Source organism: Gossypium hirsutum, chromosome A08 (assembly GCF_007990345.1).
Source record: "Gossypium hirsutum isolate 1008001.06 chromosome A08, Gossypium_hirsutum_v2.1, whole genome shotgun sequence".
Taxonomy (NCBI): Eukaryota; Viridiplantae; Streptophyta; class Magnoliopsida; order Malvales; family Malvaceae; genus Gossypium; species Gossypium hirsutum.
Genome location: NC_053431.1, coordinates 53264722 through 53291487, shown reverse-complemented (window position 1 = coordinate 53291487; position 26766 = coordinate 53264722).

The window sequence follows — 26766 nt, the reverse complement described above, 5'->3', positions numbered from 1 at the left end:
GAAAATAGGACGAAAGCTATGTATAATGGTTCTATGATGGTTTATGGATAAGAATAATATGTATAGGTTCGGTTAAATTGGAAGGGAAAGTGAAAGAAGTTAATAGATGATGGATATGGAAGAAAAGGATTCTTAAAAGCAAGTACGAACCAATATTAGAAAATATCGACCCAAATGCTTATAGGCTTTCAAGGTGGAGGATGAAAGTGATAAACCTTGACCCGCTACTTAGCAAAGTAGGAACCTCGGTATAAGGGTGAAAGAAACAGGGTTGACGCCACTACTAGGTAGATAAGTCAACAAAGTCTCAAATAAAGTTTAGAGAACAAAATTCTCACAAGATTAAATTCAATAAAAATTTGGCAAAAAGTCCCTACAACTTGAAATATGCTAAGTATTTATAGCATTACATAAAGCTAGCCGAATTGACAAATTAACAAGACTTAAGAGTTAAGCAATCGTCTTGAATAGGCTAGAATGATCTAGAATAAAAACACTAAATGTGCTTGTCTAAATTTGGCTGATTGGATCTTCAATGCACAGCTTCTTGATGAAGGATAAATCAATGAATGAACTTGGATGCAAGAAGCTTAATGGCCTTGTCTAGATTCGGCTATGGCTTGAATGAATCTTCTAACAAGTGTTTCTTGGCCGAATAGTCACTTAGGGAAGCCAAAACAATCAACACAATTCATGTAACTAGTCATATATGCATTCTCCCGTTCGTTGTAACTAGCTATTCATGCACCGTCCATTAGCCTTCCTTCATGTATTTGACTTGGAAATTAATTCATTAGCTACCCCTTGGCCGAATAGGTGCTTGGAAGACCATTGGTCAGCACACCATGCATTGTAGGAAGTCATGCATGAATCCTCCCTTTCTTTGAATCCGGTCGTGCATGAATCTCCCTATACATTGAACAAAACCGTGCATGCACCTACATGAATGAAAAACAATTCATTAAATCCCATGTTAACAACTGAAATTCAGCCAAATGTGAACAAACATTCCACACATCAATTCGGTTATTACATAATTAAAACATGTAATATAAAACATAACTTAAATAACAATTTAACTAATTAGGAAAAATTAAATTGAAATTAAATAGCTTATTAATTCAACTAGCTCAAACTAAATGAAAAACATTTTAATGAACTTATTTGAGCTAGGATTTTCGTAATTGAGCTGTAGCAAACTAATTAGTATAAAACTAAAACTTAGTTTAATTTATTGAAATAAAGAACGAGCTGAAAGTAAGCTCGGTTGAGCTCAAACAAGCTGAAATGAACTCAAATGAGCTGAATTGAGCTGGACGGAGCTCGTGGAGCTGGAAACGAGCTGGGATCAGCTTGCCAACATATCAATGCTCTGCTTGACAGACTTGTTCGATAAGGTTCGCGGGGCGTGCTCGTATCACCCCTCTCTTTTAGGCGACTTGTCCTCAAGTCGAGCTATTTGTCCATGGGAGAACTTTGACTCGTGCATGGTTTTCCTCGATCGAATGGGATGGAAGATATCACACAAACCTGAAAAATTCTTACCACAGCCGGTAAAAAGAAACTCAAAGGAGTCAAATTCAAATGTGTTCGATAGTTCATAAAAAATTCATTCAATCGAACATATGCCAAAAATCTCAATTGGACAAAGCAAGCATACGTAAATTTATCAAAGAGTTTCATTAGACCATCGTTGCAAACATGAAAACTAAGTTGGATCAAGGGATAATTGGCTGTAAATGATGGCAGGCACTTAAACACATTATTCCTCATCCAAAACCTTTTAATTTCTTTAATCGAATATAGCAACTCATTTGGTCCCTTATCTTGTTCATGCAAGGTATGCCATGGCCAAAGGTATGCTAACTCTTCCTTTCGTTTTTGAACAACATGAGGGGTGTCTCTAAATTCCAACATAATAATCACTTCATTACAATGCCAAAAGAAAAAATCCATCACATCAAAGTATAAATAATTTCTAAACAGAAAATCAATGGAGTTTTCAACTTCAATTGAATTGAGCAAAGATATTTGAAAATTTTCAGATGACTTACCTTGACGAATATGAAGAGAAGACAATTGAGGATTGGGTTTACCTTTCTCGGTCAAAATGAATCTTCTCTCTTTGGATAGATAACGTAAGACAAACCTATTACTCCGATAAATTTGAATAGGTGGTGACGCCATGACATGTCTTGCTCCTCGAGGGGTGGAATTCACAAAAATGAGAATGGTTAGTATTAATGAAAACTATGGACTTAAATGGAAAAGGAAAGTTACCATGGAAATTTGATTCAATTCCAAAAACATAGGTTGGTCTTACCTTCTTGAAATGAAACGAAAATTCCAGATGTGGCCAAGCAAGGTGACTAGTAAACGAATCAAAATTGAAACCCAAATCATTGAATTTCACCTTCTTATCAAAAGTTCGAACATCAAGCAAACATATTTTGAATGCAAATGATGTAAAGTGCTTAATGTTTCCATAAAATGAATTCATGTAGCAAATACCAGGCTTGAACACACGAACTTGATTAGGAATCCCAACAAGCAACATATTAGAAGAAGTTATAGTCAACTCACCACATGATTTATATTTCACTAGTTTAAACACACATGTTGAATTGACAAAACCGAGCATACCAATATGCAAAGGTTCATGCCTCAAGATTATCAATCGGGAATGAAAATCACTAAATGGAAATTTCGCACAAAAACTCAAAGATTGTTCATGAAGAGCACAATTGCACATTCATGTGAAGATCTTTTAACGTGGATGCCAAACAAAGAATTTTTAAAGAACATGCAACTTTTCAAAGAGGCAGATTTATCACAAATCAATTGAACAGGCATATTTAAACATAAAGATTTAACACATGAGTTCAAAAAGTTTGCAGGGTCAAACACATCAGAATTTTTAAGTGACAGACTTTGATCAAACACATTCAAAATTCGCTTAGAGAAAACTAATCCAATGTTGTCAACAAATTTGCCAATGTAGTAATCATCATAAGAAAAGCTGTATATGGCACCTTTTAAAACAAAATCGTTATCAACAGTAAGTTAACAAAAATTAGCCAAATCAAGTGACTTTGATTTGATAAACAAAGAATCCTTACCTTCCTTACCTTCAATCACAAGTGGGTGGTAGTCATTCGTGAACTTACCTTTTTCGAACAACCTAAAACACCTCTCGTTTGGACGGTAATGTATATGGAATTGGTCGCAAAACTTCTAGGAACCTGAAAAGTTAACTCACAAGAAGATCAAACATGTGGGTAGTAGAAATAATCCTCACTTGCTCACTTGTTTTCTCAATCGATTCTTTTTCTTCTGAATCACTCGTTTCTTTTGTTTCAATTTCTTTTTCATCTTCTTTTTCACTCTCAAATTTCTTTTCGTTCTCTTTTTCAATCTCATTTTCTTTTTCTTTTTCTTTTTGCTTTTCAAAGGCTTTTTCAAAGGCTTTTTCAAGTTCTCTCAAGATTCACTCATTTTCTCTCTTACTTGCCTCTTGCCTCTCTTTTCTTTTTATTTCAATTTCTTTTTCTTCTTTTGCTTTTTCTTTTCTTTTCTTTGTTTTCTCTTTACAAGAATGTACAAAAGAACGATGAGAATACAAATCTTATTCGAAAGATGAGGAACTATTTGCGTATGATTCACAATCAAGACTTCGTGAGGAATACCCCGAGTTAGTTTTCTTTGAAGATCTAGTAGGAGTATGTCTTTCTCTTCGAACGCCATCTTGGAATGAGTCAAAATCATAATCGGCTTCTCGTCTTCTCGAATTTCTTGATGAAAAGGACTTTCGATCGAAGTCACTTCTTGAATTCGCTAACGAATATGAGTCATAGTATGAATCTCTTTGTCTCGACGTAAATGGCAAAAAGGAATCACGATTGGAACTTTTTTTCAGGTAGTAGTCGGGGGTATATCTCCTGGGGTTCTTGGTTCCGTTTTACGACTTGAAGAAACTCGATCACTTTGGTCTCGTTTAGTCGCCATTCTTCGCATTTCTTGAACCAAGTATTGGTATTCCGATTCGGTGAACTCTTCGCGTGACATAATTTTTGTTGCTAAAAAGAAAACGTTAGATCACAAAACAAAATAAAAAAAATTAAGTACCTCACCACAAACCTCACAATTTCGCTCGGAAAGAAGAAGAAAAAAAGGTGTCACTCCCGCTCGTGTTTACACTCATTTGGCTTTTACCTCCACTTGAATGATCTCACTCGCTCATGCCTTTTTTTGCTCCTTTCTCCTCTTATAACCTTGTAACAGACTTAGTATGATTTGATCTCTAGTATTGTGGATCGGTTTCAAATGGTTTTACAAAGGATAGCAAATGAGAGGTTACGGGTTGGCTGAAAGAAAAGGGAATTGGAAAAGTGTGGCGTGGATGAGATTAGAATAGAAGATGAATCAGGAATGATATCAAACCCAGGGCTTTGACATTCGAACAACAATCGAATTGCATTAAACACCTTTTTTTCAGATTTTTTTCAAATTTTTTTTCAATTTTTTTTGAATTTTTTTTACTTGTATAACTTTTTTTTGTACTATATCAACAAACTAAATACAATAGAAACACTTTTGTACACGATTTTTTTTCTTTGGCTGCATATATTTTTATTTTTGTAATAACAGCAACAAACTAATAAAAATGGGAAAACTTCGGTATACGAAATTTTTTTTCTATACTTTTTTTCTGGATCCTACTTACTTGCGTTCACTTGGACTAGCCCAGGATTAATTTCATCGCACGATCTTCTCGTTTTAGTAGCTCTGATACCAAATGATATGAATCGCCTCAGGGAGAGTCGAGTCGTATGCTGAGTTGCCCAATCATTTACGAGAAAGTATCATTCAATTAACTTTTGAAATGAAATTGATGGGAAAATAGGATGGAAGCTATGTATAATGGTTCTATGATGGTTTATGGATAAGAATAATATGTATAGGTTCGGTTAAATTGGAAGGGAAAGTGAAAGAAGTTAATAGATGATGGATATGGAAGAAAAGGATTCTTAAAAGTAAGCACGAACCAATATTAGAAAATATCGACCCAAATGCTTATAGGCTTTCAAGGTGAAGAATGAAAGTGAAAACCTCGACCCGTTACTTAGCAAAGTAGGAACCTTGGTATAAGGGTGAAAGAAACAGGGTTGATGCCACTACTAGGTAGATAAGTCAACAAAGTCTAAACAAAGTTTAGAGAACAAAATTCTCACAAGATTAAATTCAATAAAAATTTGGCAAAAAGTCCCTACAACTTGAAATATGCTAAGTATTTATAGCATTACATAAAGCTAGCCGAATGGACAAATTAACAAGACTTAAGAGTTAAGCAATCATCTTGAATAATAGGCTAGAATGATCTAGAATAAAATCACTAAATGTGCTTGTCTAAATTTGGCTGATTGGATCTTCGATGGACATCTTCTTGATGAAGGAAAAATCAATGAATGAACTTGGATGCAAGAAGCTTAATGGCCTTGTCTAGATTCGGCTATGGCTTGAATGAATCTTCTAACAAGTGTTTCTTGGCCGAATAGTCACTTAGGGAAGCCAAAACAATCAACACAATTCATGTAACTAGTCATATATGCATTCTCCCGTTCGTTGTAACTAGCTGTTCATGCACCGTCCATTAGCCATCATGTATTTGACTTGGAAATTAATTCATTAGCTACCACTTGGCTGAATAGGTGCTTGGAAGACCATTGGTCAGCACACCATGCATTGTAGGAAGTCATGCATGAATCCTCCCTTGCTTTGAATCCGGTCGTGCATGAATCTCCCCATACATTGAACAAAACCGTGCATGCACCTACATGAATGAAAAACAATTCATTAAATCCCATGTGAAGAACTTAAATTCGGCCAAATGTGAACAAACATTCCACACATTAATTCGGTTATTACATAATTAAAACATGTAATATAAAACATAACTTAAATAACAATTTAACTAATTAGGACAAATTAAATTGAAATTAAATTACTTATTAATGCAACTAGCTCAAACTAAATGAAAAACATTTTAATGAACTTATTTGAGCTAGGATTTTCGTAATTGAGCTGTAGCAAACTAATTATTATAAAACTAAAACTTAGTTTAATTTATTGAAATAAAGAACGAGCTGAAAGTAAGCTCGATTGAGCTCAAACGAGCTCAAATGAACTCAAATGAGCTTAATTGAGCTGGACGGAGCTCGTGGAGCTGGAAACGAGCTGGGATCAGCTTGCCAACATGTCAATGCTCGACTTGACAGACTTGTTCGATAAGGTTCGCGGGGCATGCTCATATCAGGAATCGGGGTGACACTACTTAGTGTTGAATCATTCCTAACGTTGAGTTCGTTCTTCCATTTTCCATTTTTTTTTCAAATTTTGTTCTTGTTATCCCAAACCGAACCATTTATCCATCACCCATCTTTGCTACATATAACCGAACCTATCACTAAACTTACCTACTTTGAAACCTTTCGCTTATCCTATTTTAATTCTTATACTACTAACACTAAAATTCGAGGCACGAACGACTCTCTCGAATGACGATCGGGCAACTAAGTGAATTCGACTCAACTTCCCGGGCCGGATCACATCAGTAGGCTTACAAGAAAGAAAATAATTCAGGTATAGTGTGGCAAAAAGGTCAAGGATGGAAGTGGATGAGAGGGTAAGATTTTCAGGATAAAAAAAATGGAGAAGAAGTAAAACAATGTTCAAATTTTTTTCTAATTCTTTTCTAAATTTTTTTAACTTTTTTAATTTTTTTTTCATATTTTTATTTGAAACTTTTTTTTGAATTTTTTGAAACTTACTTGATGAGTCACAGACTATCTCGGGAGCAATTTTGAATGCTTGTACTCCTCGTTTTTGTAGCTCTGATACCAAATGATACGATCTGCCTCGATGTGAGTCGAGTCGTATGTGAGTTTGCCCGATCGTCTATGAAGAAGTATCGTTCGGTTTGTTCAAAGGATGTTTTAAGTAAATAATGGCGAAAGTTATGTAAAAAAAAGGTTCAAAGATGGGTTTATGGATATGAAGTTTTTGTAAGTTCAGTTATAGAAAAAAATAAAGGATGGAGATAAATATAGTAATTGGATAACAAACAATGAATGTGAAGTGAATTGATGGTTCGATTATGATGAAACAAAAGGATGAAATAGAATGGAATGAAAATGATCTCAAAAACAAACATGAACCAATATTAGAAAATATTGACCCAAATGTTTATAAGTTTTCAAGGTGGTCGGATGGAGAATATGAGAACCTCGCTCCGCTACTTAGCAAAGTAGGAACCTTGGTATGTTTGAACGCCACACTACGAGTATTGATAAGTTTGGTTTTCGACAAAGAAAGCGGATGACACAACTAGAACACTAGGTAGCCAACGAATCCTTGAACGAAAATAGAGAAAAATTTGCCTCACAAATTTGACAGCATAACATTAACAAAATGTCCAAAAAGTTCTCCCTCAAAAGGCTGATTACACACATATTTATAAGGCTAGGAAAAGGCTAGCTGAATGGTCACATCTTAAAAGCTGAAATAAAGCTCAAGTCTCTTGGAATTCTTGAACTAAATAACTCCACCATTTAATACACTTCAATTCAGCTACATAATTGACCTTGAATGCTTGAAAAGTGACTCTTGAAGCGTCCTTTGGTTAGCTGAATAGTCACCAGCTTCTTTGATGGAAAATTGAATGCATGTAGTGATTACTCATGAAGCAAACGGTTGAAGATGAAACAAAGAGGCTGCCAAATTTAAAGAAGAATAATGCTCTCCTTTAATTGATAAAATAACTTCTTAATGATGTATAAAGCCTCTTTGTAATAGCCCTCTCTTTTGTAACTGAAATCTCTTGAAAAGTTACCTTATTGAAAGCATAACAGCCTTTAAATGTAATGGATGTGAGCTGGAAAATCACCTGCAATTAACACATGCAACCTACAGATTTATTCAATTATTAAGCTTAAAACAAATTAACAACTAACTTAAATAAATGAACTAATACTTATGCATCATTTATTTCAGCAACTAGTTTAATTAAAAGAAGCATTATTAAATGAACTTTAACTCATGCATCAATAAATATTCCTAGGAACTAGATTAATTAAGAGCAACACTTATTAAATAAAGTTCAACAAAAACACTTATTAATTAAACTAAGATGCTTAAATGCATGGTTTAAAATGCAAACTAAATGAACAAATGAGTTACTTGATGCAAGACTTAATTTAATGAAGCTGACTTAAACTAAAATGGGAGTCACATAATGCATGACTTTATTAAATGCAGAACACATAATGCATGTCATAATTAAAATATGTATTTAATAAACAAGACATAATTAAAGACTAAAGTAACTAAAATAAATCAAGTCCTTATTCCAACAGCATAAATGAATTTAAAGGTCTCATTTTGCATTTGGGCCCCTCGAGTTTAGGCCAATCTCAATGTCATCGAGATGTACCGAAACATGATGAAACCGGGATCGCATCAGGGGGAGCTGGAGAGGAGTTGAAGTCGGTTTGCAAAAGAGTGAATTGAGTCCTCAAAGGGGTGTCCACAGCTTCTCCAACGTCTAGGGCCTTGTTCTCTTCCCAAATGCACATCACTAAAGCTGATAAAGCTTCTTGAAGTCGCTTGGTACGTGCTCGAGTCATGGGACCTTATTGGCAACTGATTAGGATCTTGATATGCACTTGAGGTGCCCCGGGCGTGCATACATTTTTCCCCCACGTCTTCAAAGTGACTTGATGTGATCCGGCTCGGGGGATTGAGTCAAATTCACGTAGTTGCCCGATCGTAGATGAGAAGGGTCGTTCGTGCCTCGGTCTCAGAAATAGAATTGAAAGAATAGGTTTGAATTAGCGGAAGGTTTTCAAAGATATGCAAAAAGGTAATGATAGGTTCGGCTAAGGAAACAAGAAAGGGATGTTGAAGGGACGGTTCAGTTTTGAAACAATAAGAAAGAGATAATGTAAGGTGGGGATGGAATAGTGAACTTAACGTCAGGAATGATTCAACACTAAAAAGTGTCACCCCGGTTCCTATATTGTTAAGGTGGAAAGATGGATAGAAGGATAGGTGAACGCCACACCAAGATTGGTGATAAGTTCAATCAAGGTCGATTGATGCCACTAGCACAAACTAGATAAGTCTTTTGAAACTTGTACGAGATATGAGAGGAAGCAACCTCACAAGAACAATGTTCATTAACAAATTGGCAAAAGTCCCTCTTACATGAAATGAGCAAACTATTTATAAGCCTAAGATGCCTATTGATATTCAGCATCTATGATGTTCACACTAACTTAAATTCTGTTCACATTTGTATTTAACATGTTCACACAAAAGAATTAAAATTCGGTTCATGCTTGAAGATGGTGCATGAATTGGCCGAACCATCATGTTGCTTCACTTGATGCATTCATGCATACTTAGCCTAGAAGAAAAGTGATACGATCCACCTCGAAAGAGTGGAGTCGTATTAGTGATACGAACCGCCTCGGGGAGAGTCGAGTCGTATGCTGAGTTACCCGATTGTCTACGAGAAAGTATCATTCAATTCACTTTTGAAATGAAGTTGATGGAAAAATAGGACGGAAGCTATGTATAATGGTTCTATGATGGTTTATGGATAAGAATAATATGCATAGGTTTGGCTAAATTGGAAGGGAAAGTGAAAGAAGTAAATAGATGATGGATATGGAAGAAAAGGGTTCTTAAAAGCAAGCACGAACCAATATTAGAAAATATCGACCCAAATACTTATAGGCTTTCAAGGTGGAGGATGAAAGTGATAAACCTCGACCCGCTACTTAGCAAAGTAAGAACCTCGGTATATGGGTGAACGCCACACTATTTGATAGTGATAAGTTCGGGATAGTGAAGAACAAGGTTGACGCCACTAAGCTTCCTAGATAAGCCAAAGAAGTCCTCAACGAAATATGAGAGAAAGAAATCTCACAAATTCCATGAAAGTTTAACAAAGTTTCATTAAGTGAAAAGTCTAACAAAAAAATGTCTAACCTTTTACAAATGAAATTTAACAATTATTTATAGCCTAAAACATGGTCAACCGAATGGCCTCAAAAAGTAGCTGAATGGTCACTTAATTAAACCTTTAAATGAGCTGAAATTTCCAGAAAAATTTAGGAAATTCTAGGATGCTTCCTCCAGCCTTAAGAACGTATTTGGACAGCTTCCAAGGTGTCTTCATGTAGCTGGTTTCATTTAAAATAAAGGTGAGCTAATCAGCCACCTAGAAAGCCGAATGGTCACTTTGTAATTCAACTAGAAGAGTTGAGAATTTTCTTAGAAGTTTCCTCATCAGCTGGAGAATTAAATGAGCTGAAAAATCTTGTAATATTCGGCCAAAGAGAGTGCATGATATTAAATATATTGCTTTGACCAGCTGGATAGGCTTGGGCAGCTTAAATGCTCCTTGAGGACGCCGATGGACAATAGATATAGAAGCTGAATGTGAGCAGCTGAATGGGATTAATTATAATCATCCATGGCCCTTGTTATTCCCGAAAAAGCACCTAGAGAAACTTAAACAGTAGCTTGCCTTTTAATTCAGTTTGGAACATTGAATATTCAGCCATCTTTTGACTGAATGGCCATTTGGGAACACCAACCAGCAAGCATTAATCACGTTTCATGCTCCTAGGCTATTCATGCACCAGCAGCTTTTTAATGCATTAATCATGTTTCATGCCCCTATGCACCAGTAGCTCTTTAATGTGCCGTCCATGCCTTGTTCACTAATTAATTCGGCTATAGCAATAAGCACATTGAATTCGGCATGCTTGCTCCTTTAATGTTGAAAATAGTTGCACATTTAAACCAAAATTAATCAGCTTTGAACATATTAAATTGACAGCAAATTTAAACCACATTCGACTGGACAAGAAATAAATGTGTCCTAAACTAAGACAAATTTGGCTGTACTAGAACAAATTAAAACATGTTCCAATTCAGACATATTAATTTCAGCTGGAACATATTAAAACCCAATTATTAAGCTAAACATAATTATGAGCTAAGCAAATTAACTAATTTAACTAACACATTTAAACATAATTAAAAATGTCCAGATTTTAATTTATTAAAAACAACACAACCAACTTATTGAGCTGATTTAATTAAGTTTAACTAGACTCAATTAATTTATTCCAGCAACTAATAAAATGCTTAAATTAAAATAAACTAGAAAAATGAGCAAACGAGCTTATTGAGCTAAAATCGGGCTGAATTGAGCTTGTTGAAATTTAAGATCAGGCTTCATTTTGAACTTGGGCCCCTCAAACTTAGGCCATGCTTGATATTGTCGAATTGTGTCGAACCATGATACGTCGGGATTCGTATCATTCCCTCCCACTTGAAGATGATTTGTCCTCAAATCGGGCCACTTGCTCGAAATTTTTTCCAAGATCACAAACCATCTTGTTCATGATCGATACAGAATTATTTCCAAAAGCCAAGGAACCACAAATGGTTCGAAAAGGAAATGGGTTATTTCCACGCCCTCCCTCTTTAGGGGGACGCCATCTCCAAGTGTCACCTACAAAAGAGTAAAACAAATTAGTGACACTAGGAATAAAAATCTCTAAAGAACTTTTCTCATTCTCATTCACGAATTTATTGTAAAAACTAATACCAAGGTCAAAGATGGAAAACAACCTCACTGTTTCACAATGGATAAAATGGTCAAGCATAATCGTCAGAACAGAACCATTAAGCACTCGAAAATTATGGTTTTGGACAACAAAAGTACTTGATTCAAGTCCTTTGGACAACTCAATACCAAACGATGTAAGACAATAATCTCCAGTGTCGGAAGCAAAGTTTTCTCTTATTGTTTCATTTCAACTTGAAGGTTTCATTGAGAACAACACAGGGGAAATATGAAACAATGGAAAGCTAAACTCATGCAAGACATGCTTGAATCCTTCAAATCCTACTATAGTGCAATTTCTAGAATCAAAGGTTTGATTTTGCATTCGCATATTATCGCGGTACAACGAATTTGTTTTCAGATTTAGAAACACATCATCTAGTAAGCAAAAGTTGTTCACACATTTATCTAAACAGAAATTATAATGCTCACCTTTGCTTGGCAACAACTTAAGATGACTTGCTCCGGGCTTAAACACACGATTTTGGTCATTCATTGTTACAAGAGACAATGGCCTTTCTTTCATCAACAACTCACACAAGTGAGACAAAGAAAATTTGAGCATGCATATTTTCAAACACTCATACATCGTAATTCCCATTTGATCAGACTTACACAAACATGCACAACGATATAGAGAATTCACATTACCATCATAAACAAACGAATTAGGCATTTTACGTGACAATTCTTTATCACATAAGATCAAATTTTGTTCGTACCTACTTAGTCGTACTTCATCAACAAGCTTGCCAACACCGTACTCATTACAAGAAAAACTTTTCATACCACTTTTAAAAACAAAATCATCAATAATCAGAGAATGGAAATTAATCGACAAAGTGAGCAGCGATCTTTCGAAGATTAAGTCATCGATACCTTTTTCAACAATGTTCAAATCAGTTTGCCGTGATGTAATTGTTAAAGACTCCTTACCTTACTTGCTTTTAAGCTCTTGAAGGAGAATTTCATTTTTGATATTACCTTTCTCGATCATTCGAAATCGTCTCTCTTCGGAAATATATTGAAGTTGTAGCTTGTCATTGGAATCTTCAAGAACCTGAAAAGAAACAATACAAGGAGAACTCATAGAATGATTAGTTAAAACACTCCTCGCTTTTTCTTGTTCTCTCTTGTCTTCTCCTCTCAATTCTTTTGCAATCTCATGTTCAAGCTCTTTCTCTTTTTCAATTGTTTCTTTCAAAGACTCACTCTCAATCTCTTTTTCAATTTTATTTTCTCGTTCAAGTTCTTTTTCTTTTTGCTTTTCAATGGCTTTTTTAAAGGCTTTTTCAAGTTCTCTCAAGATTCGCTCATTTTCTCTCTTACTTGCCTCTTGCCTCTCTTTTCTTTTTATTTCGTTTTCTTTTTCTTCTTTTGCTTTTTCTTTTCTTTTCTTTGTTTTCTCTTTACAAGAATGTACAAAAGAACAATGAGAATACAAATCTTGTTCGAAAGATGAAGAACTATTTGCGTATGATTCACAATCAAAACTTCGTGAAGAATACTCCTTGAATGATTTCTTTGAAGATATACTAGGAGTATGTCTTTCTCTCTGAACGCCATCTTGGAACGAATCAAAATCGTAATCGGCTTCTCGTCTTCTCGAATTTCTTGATGAAAAGGACTTTCGATCGAAGTCACTTCTCGAATTCACTGATGAATATGAGTCATAGTATGAATCTCTTTGTCTCGACGTAAATGGCGAAAAGGAGTCACGATTGGAACTTTTTTTAGGTAGTAGTCGGGGGTATATCTCCATGGGGTTCTTGGTTCCGTTTTATGACTTGAAGAAACTCGATCACTTTGGTCTCATTCTTCGCATTTCTTGAACCAAGTATTGGTATTCCGATTCGGTGAACTCTTCACGTGACATTATTTTTGTTGCTAAAAAGAAAACGTTAGATCACAAAACAAAATAAAAAAAATTGAGTACCTCACTACAAACCTCACAATTTTGCTCGGAAAGAAGAAGAAAAAAGGTGTCACTCCCGCTCGTGTTTACACTCGTTTGGCTTTTACCTCCACTCGAATGATCTCACTCGCTCGTGCCTTTTACCTCTCAATCGTTTCTCTCGCAACTTCGTAGTCAGACTTTCCAAGGCTTTATCGTAGGCTTAGGGGTCGGTTTCAATAGGGTAACAAGGGAAATGCGTATAGGTTTAAGGTTGGCTGAAAGAACAGGGAATTGGGTAAGAAAGTGTGGCATGCATATTGATACGAGTCATAAAGGCCCAATCCAAGTTCAAGAACGTGATGGGCTCAAATTGCCACAAGGCCCAATAACGAGATCAAAGGCCCGGCAAATGCGGTCCAAACTAAATGGGACCATTCAAGAGCTTGTTAGCAAGGCCTTAGATGCATACACGAGAGAACAAGAAAATCAAGATTCACTTTCTTGTTTTCAAGAAAATCAAGAAATCGAATCTTGGCCCAATTTTGCTGTTCGAAGAGATTTCAAGAATCAAGAAAATCAAGATTTCAAATCTTGGAAATCTTGGTCCAAGAAACCAAATCTTGCAGCCAAAACGCATTGTGATACGAGTCACAAAAGCCCAAATTCTTGAGGGCAAGGCCCAATAAGAAGATTCCAAGCCCAATCAAGAAATCCACCCATACTTAGTTGAAAATCAGGCCAAATTGTCAAAGTGGCCCAAGTTGTAAAGTTTTATTTTTATTTATTTATTTATTTATTTTATTTAGTTTAAATTTTTATATTCAGTCCAAGAGTCCCAAATAAAAGACCCTTGGCCGAATTTCCATATTAAAATAATTAGGAGTTTTTTTTAGTTTTAGTTTTAGTGTTCTAATTAAATTAGGAAAACATTTGAAAGGCCTATTTATATGGCTTGGCCAGCCACCCTACATTACATTACAATTACATTGAAAATTTCAGATTTGATTTGAGTGAAAATTCTCTTTGAGTTCTTCAAGGATTTTCTCTTGAGTTTTCTTTAGAAGTTGTTTTAACAATCTTGTGATTGTGGGAGCCATCTTCAACCTTCTTCTTGCCATTGATATTCTTTGGAGGGGAGATTAGAGCCGTTTGAAGGGAGTTGTGAGACCTTTCGAGATTTCAAGGCTTCTTAGGACTTATCTTTTAATTTCTTACTGTCAATTCTTTCTTTATTTCTATTTGTGCTGAATCATTATCTAATCTATTTTCTGTTCTTATTGTGTTTTCAGCCTTTTTCTATCTTAAGGAATCAGCCCAAAAATCCCCAATTTCTAGGGTTTTTCCATACTCTTTTTGGGTGAAATTAGATTGTCGAAATTTGGGGAAAACTATCTTGGTGTTCAATTGGGCAGAATCACAATCTCTTTGAGGGTTTCAAGAATCCTAACACTTATTTCTATTCTCAATTTGATTCTTTGCTGATTTGGGGATTTTATTTCAGATCTGAAAATTCAAAAATATAATCTTTTAATTTTCTGTTTCGTTTCAGATCTAATTGTTTAGGGTTTTCGTAGGAGTTTCTCGTGACTTGGCAACTCGATCTTGGTCCGCGCGCAACCCCGTATCATTTGGTATCAGATTTTGGGCGTTTTGGGTGTTCTTGGTTGATTTCTAAACTGATCTCTATTTTTTAAAGCATAAACAGCAGTTTTACCCAGAAAAATTGTTCAAAAAATTCATTTGAGTGGGTAAACGTTGTCCGATTGATCTAAAATTTTACATACATGTGTTTGGCACTGTGATTGAATATAAAAAAAATTATTCCCGCAAAAAAATCAGTCAAAAAGTCAAAAAAATCGAAAAAAAGACGAAATCCAATAAAAATTTAAAAAAAATTCAGCGGGTTGAGTTTGGTGCCCAAACTTTCCAGATCAAAAATTAAATATTTAAGGACATTCGAGATTTAATTTTGTGATTTTTTGAGATCAGGAACACCTCGAACAAAGTTGTCAAGTTACTCCACAGTTTTTCGGGTTTTCTGTTTTCAGCAATTTTTATTGATTCTTAGCTGTAGGTTTTCATTTGTTTACCTTTATTCTTCCTTTACGTTATCTAACACCTGCTTGTTTCTTGTGTTAGTAGGATTTAAACGTGTGCACAACTTCTTCCTCGGTGCAACACGAATCAATTGGTGTCTCGTCAGTTTTTGGCATCCTAGTGCAAATTAGGATTCTTTGGTAGTTTGGTTCATCCACTCTCTAATTGGTTGATATAAACTCTGATAAAGAACTCACAAGATTGAATTCGACCTCATTGAGAATTTGATTTTTTCTTTTTGAGTGATTAACGGTGAGGTTTGATAACTTTTATTTTTGAGTGTTGAGTGTTTTGCAGGTTTTAAAAAAAATGTCTACAGGTGATAATACTAGTGACATATTTAAAAAATTCCAACAACAGTTGGACGAACAGGCTGCTGCACTTCGAGCGTTGACTGCTACTATCAATGAGGTGCGGTTGAATCAAGAGCGTCAATATCGAGATCAAATTAAAGACGATGTGGATAACCAGCCTCCTGCTCATAGGCGCGCTCCTCGGCGTGTCCCTAGAACTGATTATGATCTTCATGATCGTGGACAACCCTCTTTGGCAAAACCAAAGAGCGAGCAGCAACGAGAACATCTCTTTCATACTCGCTGCCATGTACAAGGTAAGCTTTGTAGAGTTATTATTGATGGTGAAAGTTGCTCGAACGTAGCCAGCACGACGATGGTGGAAAAGCTTTGCTTAACCACTACCAAGCATCCACGACCTTATCAACTACAAGGGCTTAGCAACGAAAGCCAATTTAAGGTCACTCAACAAGTGCGCATCGCCTTTTCTATCGATAAATATCAAGACGAAGTCGTGTGCGACGTAGTACCTATTCAAGCCTGCCATTTATTGCTAGGAGAACCATGGCAACTGGATCGAAAAGTCACTCACGATGGTCGTACCAATAGGTATTCTTTTAAGCATCAAGGAAAGAAACTTACCTTAGTGCCGCTCACTCCGGAACAAGTCCATGAGGACCAAATCAAACTGAGAAATTCTGTTAAAACAAGTGAGGAAAAAGAAAAAGAGAATGAAAAAGAGCAAAAAGAGATTGAGAGTGAAAAGGAATGTGAAACAGAAAAGAAATTTGAAAAAGAAGTTGAAGAAAGAAGAGAAAATGAGTTAGAAAAAGAAACAAAAGAAAAAGACGAGGAAAGGCTAGTGAGGAATGTTTCCACTAACCAAGATATGAATTTTTCTTGTGTTGCTACTTTTCAGGTTCCTGAAAGATCGAAAGATAACTTTCAACCTCAATACCTCTCAAATGAAAGACGCTTTCATACGATCAACTTAGGCAAAGATGAAATCACACTACATGATCCCGAAGGTAAGCGAGGTAAGGAAATTTTAGAAACCGAGTCCATTGCAGATTTGAAAATTATTGATAAAACTTTTGGTGACTTAGTTCTTAAAAGATCCCCTCATTTTGATCCGATTAATTGTTACTCTTCGATTGTGGTTGATAAAGTCATTACAAAAAGAAACGTGATTTGTTATTCTCTTGATTTACCTTGTGTAAAATCCTCGAATTTGTCCAAATCTGTTTTGGAGAATAAGGTAACGAAATTTTCCAAATTTGTTTTCAATTTATATTCGTGCCTTAAACAGTTTATGTGGTTGTACATGAAGTTTGAGTTCCATTTGACAAAGGTTAACTCAACAACGGAGATTCAACTACACTATGCCCCCGATGAGCGAAGGTTTGTTTTAAATGAAAAAGGTAAAATCGACCCTTATTCTTCTGCTTATCGAGGTAAGATGCTTGAAACCTTTGAAACACTTTTGTACTCCTCGGATAGTGATAAAGATCGTGTTGATGAACACTTAGATCGAAACGTGCTTGACTGTCCTATTTTATTTATTGATGATCTATCTGTTTTGATGGTTGATAAAAAGATTCTTGTTTTTGATAATGCATGTGTGAGTGAATCTATAGACCGTCGATTAATGCATGGTATGATTATGCAACTCTGTGAACCATGTGAATATTTTCAAATACCTACTTGTGACGATTATGTTTACCATTTGATTTATTACTCGCAATTTATTCATGGTTTGTGGGAACAATGTGAGACGACTGAATGCCTTAAAACATGTCCATCTTTGTTTCAAATATTTGACGAGGCAGTGGTGAGTAAATTAGATTGTTTGCATGGTAATCTGAATCTGTCCATTCACATGCGTTATACCTGTTCTGTTATGCTTATGATTGGACTACAAGCTTGTTTCCGTTGCTATTTACTATCTCATGGCTATTCTTTTCAGTGGACTCAATTGCCATTAGTCCCGTTCGATAGAGGAAAGTCGAGTTCATTTGATTTTTTAGATTCGAGGACGAATCTTTTTGAGGAAGGGGGAATGATACGAGTCACAAAAGCCCAAATTCTTGAGGGCAAGGCCCAATAAGAAGATTCCAAGCCCAATCAAGAAATCTACCCATACTTAGTTGAAAATCAGGCCAAATTGTCAAAGTGGCCCAAGTTGTAAAGTTTTATTTTTATTTATTTATTTTATTTAGTTTAAATTTTTATATTCAGTCCAAGAGTCCCAAATAAAAGACCCTTGGCCGAATTTCCATATTAAAATAATTAGGAGTTTTTTTTAGTTTTAGTTTTAGTGTTCTAATTAAATTAGGAAAACATTTGAAAGGCCTATTTATATGGCTTGGCCAGCCACCCTACATTACATTACAATTACATTGAAAATTTCAGATTTGATTTGAGTGAAAATTCTCTTTGAGTTCTTCAAGGATTTTCTCTTGAGTTTTCTTTAGAAGTTGTTTTAACAATCTTGTGATTGTGGGAGCCATCTTCAACCTTCTTCTTGCCATTGATATTCTTTGGAGGGGAGATTAGAGCCGTTTGAAGGGAGTTGTGAGACCTTTCGAGATTTCAAGGCTTCTTAGGACTTATCTTTTAATTTCTTACTGTCAATTCTTTCTTTATTTCTACTTGTGCTGAATCATTATCTAATCTATTTTCTGTTTTTATTGTGTTTCAGCCTTTTTCTATCTTAAGGAATCAGCCCAAAATCCCCAATTTCTAGGGTTTTTCCATACTCTTTTTGGGTGAAATTAGATTGTCGAAATTTGGGGAAAACTATCTTGGTGTTCAATTGGGCAGAATCACAATCTCCTTGAGGGTTTCAAGAACCCTAACACTTATTTCTATTCTCAATTTGATTCTTTGCTGATTTGGGGATTTTATTTCAGATCTGAAAATTCAAAAATCTAATCTTTTAATTTTCTGTTTCGTTTCAGATCTAATTGTTTAGGGTTTTCGTAGGAGTTTCTCGTGACTTGGCAACTCGATCTTGGTCCGCGCGCAACCCCGTATCACATTGGATCTCCATTACGAGCGTCAACGACCCAATTTTGGTAGGAGATGGATCACGAGCCCAAATTCTTGAAGGCGAGGCCCAATAACCAAAATCCAGCCCAATCAAGAAATTTCTTCATACTTAGTTGAAAATCAGGCCAAAATGTCAAAGGGCCCAATTTGTAAACATCTTACTTGTTTAATTTAATTTTTTATCTTTAGGAGCATTACATGTAAAATTCGGCCCAAAACAGCCCATATAAGTGCATGGCCGAATTTACCTTGTTATTTTATTAATTAGGTTTAATTTTTATTAGTTACTTGTAAGATTAGGATTTGTTGGAGGCCTATATAAGCCTTGGCCAGCCACCCTTTGTAAAAACATCTTATTATCATTCAATATATTAAATTTCAGTTTGTTAGAGTGCAGAATTTTCTTTGGAGTTTTCTCCAAGAATTCTCTCTTGAGCTTTCTTTAGAAGTTGTTTTAACAATCTTTTGATTGTGGGAGCCATCGTCAACCTTCTTCTTGCCATCGATATTCTTTGGAGGGGAGATTAGAGCCGTTTGAAGAGATTTGTGAAATCTTTTGGGATTTCAAGGATCTTTAGGACTTATCCTTTAATTTTTGCTGTTCAATTTCTTTTCTTTATTTCTGTTGATGCCGAATCTATATCTAATATTTTGCTGTTCTTGTTTGTTTTCCAGCATTGATTAAACTCAAGATCTCATCGTTTAAGTTGTTCTCCTATTGGCAGCACCCATTCGAACCCAAAAATCCCCAATTCCTAGTGATACGAGTCATAAAGGCCCAATCCAAGTTCAAGAACGTGATGGGCTCAAATTGCCACAAGGCCCAATAACGAGATCAAAGGCCCGACAAATGTGGTCCAAACTAAATGGGACCATTCAAGAGCTTGTTAGCAAGGCCTTAGATTCATACACGAGAGAACAAGAAAATCAAGATTCACTTTCTTGTTTTCAAGAAAATCAAGAAATCGAATCTTGGCCCAATTTTGCTGTTCGAAGAGATTTCAAGAATCAAGAAAATCAAGATTTCAAATCTTGGAAATCTTGGTCCAAGAAACCAAATCTTGCAGCCAAAACACATTGGATCTCCATTACGAGCGTCAATGACCCAATTTTGGTAGGAGATGGATCACGAGCCCAAATTCTTGAAGGCGAGGCCCAATAACCAAAATCCAGCCCAATCAAGAAATTTCTTCATACTTAGTTGAAAATCAGGCCAAAATGTCAAAGGGCCCAATTCGTAAACATCCTACTTGTTTAATTTAATTTTTTAATCTTTAGGAGAATTACATGTAAAATTCGGCCCAAAACAGCCCATATAAGTGCATGGCTGAATTTACCTTGTTATTTTATTAATTAGGTTTAATTTTTATTAGTTACTTGTGAGATTAGGATTTGTTGGAGGCCTATATAAGCATTGGCCAGCCACCCTTTGTAAACACATCTTATTATTATTTTTTTCTATCAAATTTCAGATTTGTTGAGTGCAGAATTTTCTTTGGGGTTTTCTCCAAGAATTCTCTCTTGAGTTTTCTTTAGAAGTTGTTTTAACAATCTTTTGATTGTGGGAGCCATCTTTAACCTTCTTCTTGCCATCGATATTCTTTGGAGGGGAGATTAGAGCCGTTTGAAGGAATTTGTGAATTCTTTCGGGAATTCAAGGGTTCTTAGGACTTTTCTTTATTTCTTGATGTTTCGATTTGTTTCTTTATTCCTACTTGTGCCGATTCATCATCTAATATTTTGCTGTTCTTGTTTGTGTTTCAGCCTTGATTCAAACTCCAAGAACTCTTCATTTAATTGGTTTTTTTTTGGCCACATATAGTAGACTCAAAATTCCCCAAAATTTAGGGTTCTTGCCGTTTTCTATTTCTTCTTGTTGGGTGAAATTCGGCTGCTGAAATTTGGGCAATTCATATTGGGTGTTCAATTGGACCGAATCGCAACTTAAATTCACTTCTTGAACTGTTCAATTTCACCTATTTCTTTCTTTTCTTTTTTTTTTTGCCGTCCAAATCCCTAATCTTCCAATTAAAAATCTGATTGTTTCTACTTACGGTTTTGGTGTTCTTGGCAGATTCGGCTTATGGGAGTTCATTCTTGGGAATCAATTTCGTGTTCTTGGTTTCAAGAAACCTCTTTCATAAGTGTTTCGTTCCTTGATTAGATCTTGCTGATTTTTAGGGTTCTTATTCCAGATTTTAATTTTTCCAGATTTAATCTCGTTCTTTGTTTGATTTCAGATCTGTTCGTTTAGAGCTTTCGTAGGAGTTTCTCGTGACTTGGCAACTCGATCTTGGTCCGCGCGCTTTCCGTATCATTTGGTATCATATTTTTGCCGTTTTGGGTGTTCTTGGTTGATTTCTAAACTGATCTCTATTTTTTAAAGCATAAACAGCAGTTTTACGCAGAAAAATTGTTCAAAAAAATTCATTTGAGTGGGTAAACGTTTCCGATTGATCTGAAATTTTACATACATGTTTTTGGCACTGTGATTGAATATAAAAAAATTATTCCCGCAAAAAAATCAGTCAAAAAAGTCAAAAAATCAAAAAATACGAAATTCAATAAAAATTTAAAAAAAGATTCAGCGGGTTGAATTTGGTGCCCAAAATTTCCAGATCAAAATTCAATATATAAGGACACTCCATATTTAATTTCGTGATTTTTGGAGATTGATAACACCTCGAACGAAGTTGTCAAGTTACTCCGCAGTTTTTCGGGTTTTCTGTTTTCAGCAATTTTTATTGATTCTTAGCTGTAGGTTTTCATTTGTTTACCTTTATTCTTCCTTTACGTTATCTAACACCTTCTTGTTTCTTGTGTTAGTAGGATTTAAACGTGTGCACAACTTCTTCCTCGGTGCAACACGAATCAATTGGTGTCTCGTCAGTTTTTGGCATCCTAGTGCAAATTAGGATTCTTTGGTAGTTTGGTTCACACTCTCTAATTGGTTGATATAAACTCTGATAAAGAACTCACAAGATTGAATTCGACCTCATTGAGAATTTGATTTTTTTCTTTTTGAGTGATTAACGGTGAGGTTTGATAACTTTTATTTTTGAGTGTTGAGTGTTTATTTTTGCAGTTTTTTTTGGAAGATGTCTAAAGATGACCATAATGATACACTTATGGAAGTCCAACAACAGTTAGAAGGACACGCTGCTGCAATCACACAAATAAATGCTACCCTTCAAGCATTGAATACTACTTTGAATGAGGTACGAATGAATCAAGAACTTCAATATCGAGATCCAATCAGGGAAGATAGGAATAACCAGCCCCATAGGCGCGGCCCTCGACGTGTCCCTAGAATGGATGATGATTTTCATGATCGTGGATCTTCTTTGGCAAAACCAAAATTCACAATTCCCCAATTTCGTGGTAAGAATGATCCTAACGCTTATTATGAATGGGAATCTAAGATTGAACTCATGTTTCGGTATTATAAATGTCCGGATGATGAAAAGGTAGCGTTAGCAACACTGGAATTTTCTGACTATGCATTAAGTTGGTGGACTCAACTTGGGGTAAACCGCCATCGGAATTATGAAGGTGAGATTTCGACATGGGATGAGTTGAAACAGATTATGCGTAAAAGGTTTATTCCACCTCACTACTATAGAGAAATTAAAACAAAGTTGAGAAGACTTATCCAAGGTAGTAGGACGGTGGATGAATATTTTAAAGAGATGGAGATGCTCATTCAGAGAGCTAATGTGGAGGAAGATGAAGAAACAACTATGGTTCGATTCATTGATGGTTTGAACAGGCCGATAGCTAATACATTGAGGCTACAAACTTAAATTGATTTGGAAGAAGCAGTTCACAAAGCCATTGAGATCGAGCAACAATTAAAGGAACAAAGGTTTGGGTCCTTATCTACTTCACAATATTATCGAGGTAACAATTCCAATTCTGATTTTAAGCGTTCAAAACCACCTTTTGTTACTAACAAGTCTTCTTTGAGTAATGGAAGTAAACAATCAGATTGGAAAAAAGGGGCTTCTGCAAAAACGCAAACACCTGCTAAGCAGCCCAATTTAGGTGATTCGAGTGCGAATAGGACTCGTGAGATTGAATGCTTTAAGTGCAAAGGGCGTGGTCATTATAGTAGAGAATGCCCTAACACGAGATTACTTCTTCTAAAAGATAACGGTGAGTACACTTCCGACTCTGATAAATACAGATCCAGATATGCCAGAACTTGTGGATGACAGTGATAATGGCGACGAGTTGGTCGAACCACCAAAGGAAGGGGACTTTGCTAATTTTCAATGCCTTGTAGTTCGTTGAACCCTTAACATTCAGATAAAAGATGATGAGAGCCAAAGGACCAATATTTTCCATTCTCGGTGTTTTATTAAAGGTAACTTATGTTCACTCATTATTGATAGTGGGAGTTGCTCGAATGTAGTGAGTAGTTATTTGGTGGATTCTTTAAAGTTGCTTTGTACCAAACACCCTAAGCCATATCACCTTCAGTGGCTTAATGAATGTTCCGAAGTTAAAGTTACGAAATAGTCCTTGGTCACTTTTAAACTCGGCAATTATGAGGATGACGTATGGTGTGATGTAGCCCCCATGCATGCGGCACACTTGCTCCTTGGACGACCTTGGCAATTTGATCGCGATGTTACACACCAAGGTAAACTTAATCGATACTCCCTTGTATTTAAAGGCAAGAAATTCACTTTTGCTCCTTTAAATCCTACTGATGTATATAAAGATCAATTGAGGATGATAAAATTTTGTGAGGGGGTAAGGGAGAAAGAGCAAGTACAAAAGACAGAGAGAAAAGAGGCTAATAGTAGTGGAAAAAGTCAAAATTTAAAAAGCCCAAAGGTGAGTGACTCCTCTAGTGGTAAAATGAGCGGAAAAAATCTTTTGGCAACAAAAAAAGATGTGAAGAGAGCCCTACTTAATAAACAGCCTTGTATCCTTGTGAGGTTTAGGCAAAATTATTTATCTTTATCTAACATTAACGAAAATTTGCCTAGTGTGTTTCAATCTCTTTTGCAGGATTATGAGGATGTTTTTAGTGAGGCCCCTAAAGGTTTACCACCTTTACGAGGGATAGAATATCAAATTGACTTAGTACCCGGAGCTTCAATCCCAAATCGACCAGCCTATAGATGCAATCCCGAGGAGACAAAGGAATTGCAAAGGCAAGTGGAGGAATTACTAGACAAAGGGTACATTCGTGAGAGCCTAAGTCCTTGTGCTGTTCCTGTCTTATTGGTGCCAAAGAAAGATGGTACGTTTCGTATGTGTGTTGATTGTCGCCCAATCAACAAAATAACGGTAAAGTATCGACACCCAATCCCTAGACTTGATGATATGCTTGATGAATTACATGGTTCAATAATATTTACAAAAATTGATTTAAAAAGCGGTTATCATCAAATTCGAATGAGGGAAGGGGATGAATGGAAAACAGCTTTTAAAACAAAATTTGGATTGTATGAATGGTTAGTTATGCCTTTCGGCCTTACTAATGCACCTAGTACATTTATGAGATTAATGAATCATGTTTTGAGGCTACATTTGGGTAAATTTGTAGTAGTTTACTTTGATGATATTTTAATTTACTCAAAGTCATTAGATGATCATGTTTTCCATGTTCGAACCGTTTTGGATATTCTACGAACTGAAAGATTATTTGCCAACCTTGATAAATGCACATTCTGTTGTGATAAACTAATATTCTTAGGTTTCATAGTTAGTGCTCAAGGTGATGTGATCTCAATCGCATCATGTTGTGGCACCACTCGTTGCTATCATGATTGGCCTAAACACGAGGGCCCCAAGTGCAAGATGAAGCTCAATCTCAGCTCAATCTTAGTTTTTCCCAGCTCGATTTAGCTCACATGAGCTTAATTTAGCTTACTTTAGCTCGTTTGAGCTTGGCTTAAGTTTATTTCAACTCATTTATTTTAATGTCTGAATAAATTAAGTAATTTATTAATTTAGCTTAAATTACTACAGCTCATAATTATGTTTTGACTTATTACATGTTTTAAATGTGTCTTGGCCGAATTTAATATGTCTTGTTAAGACTTTATTAAATTTGTCTAATTTAATTTATGTTTAATTAGTGTGTCTAAATTATATTAATGTTTGTTCAGCTGAATTTTATGTGATTTAATTTTGGTTCATGTGTTTTTGTAGGTGAGCTGAATTTGGAGAGTAATTAAACAAGGTTCATGCATGATAGGTTCAATGTATGGGAGTGTGCATGCACAATTGAGGTTCAATGGATGGCATTTAAAGGAGCACATGCATTTGGGACGTTCATGCAAGAGGGAGTTGCTGAAAGTTCATGTATTTGAAGATTCATGGATCATATTTATGGGGGGAAAATACATGGGACGTTTCATGCATGATTCATGCATTTTTAAGATGACCATTCAAGTATTTTAGGCACATTAATGCCTCATTCAGCCAAGGGAGATGTAGGATCATTAAAGAGCTGCACGTTCATGGAATTATGGAGATTCTTCAAGGCTAAGGATGCATGAATGCATCAAGTGAAGCATCATGATGGTTCGGCCAATTCATGTACCATCTTCAAGCATGAACTGGATTTTAATGCTATTTGTGTGAACATGTTAAATACCTGTGTGAACAGAATTTAAGTTAGTGTGAACAACATAGATGCCGAATATCAATAGGCATTTTAGGCTTATAAATAGCTTACTTGTTTATTGTAAAAGGTTACAGAATTTGATTATTAAACTTAATAGAACTTTTGTTCTTGTGAGGTTACCTCCTCTCTTCTTTCGTTCGAGTCTCGAAGCGACTTATCTAGCTTGCTAGTGGCGTCCATCCAAACTCAATTGAACTTATCACCAAACCGGTGTAGCGTTCAACCATATTTTTATACCTTTGGTTCTTACCTCTATATAGGCATTGGGTCAAGGTTCGCTTCTATCCTTCATCAAATTTCACCTTAAGCAATATAAGACTCGGGCAATACTTTTTAGTATTGAACATTCTTGACGTTTAAGTTTTATTTTCCATCTCCATCAATTACCTTTTTCTAACCTACCTTGTTTCTATTCTAAACCGAATTTATCAACACCAAACCACTCATCTAAACCCTTTCAAAGCTTTCGCAACCCTTAGCGTAAATCACCCAATTTTGACAACTCCAACTACTCCTCGTAGACGATCGGGCAACTTTGTGAAACGACTCGATTAACCTGGGCCAGATCACATCACAAGGTATTCATGTCGACGAGGACAAAGTTAAGGCAATTAAGGAGTGGCCGACTCCTAAATCGGTAACTGAGGTGAGATCTTTCCATGGTTTAGCCAGTTTTTATAGACGATTTGTGAAAGATTTCTCTACTATTGCTGCCCCATTGACTGAAGTTATAAAGAAATCAGTGGGTTTCAAATGGGGTGAAACCCAGGAAAAAGCTTTTCAAACTCTAAAAGCTAAGTTATGTTCTGCTCCTTTGCTTAAATTACCTGATTTTGCTAACACTTTTGAACTTGAGTGTGATGCTTCAGGAATTGGAATCGGCGCCGTTTTAATGCAAGATAAGCAACCTATTGCTTATTTTAGTGAGAAATTGAACGGTGCACAGTTAAATTACTCGACTTATGACAAAGAACTATTGGCATTAGTTCGTGCACTTCAAGTATGGCAACATTATTTGTTGCCTAATGAGTTTGTCATACATACATATCATGAGTCTCTTAAATGGTTAAAGGGACAAGGT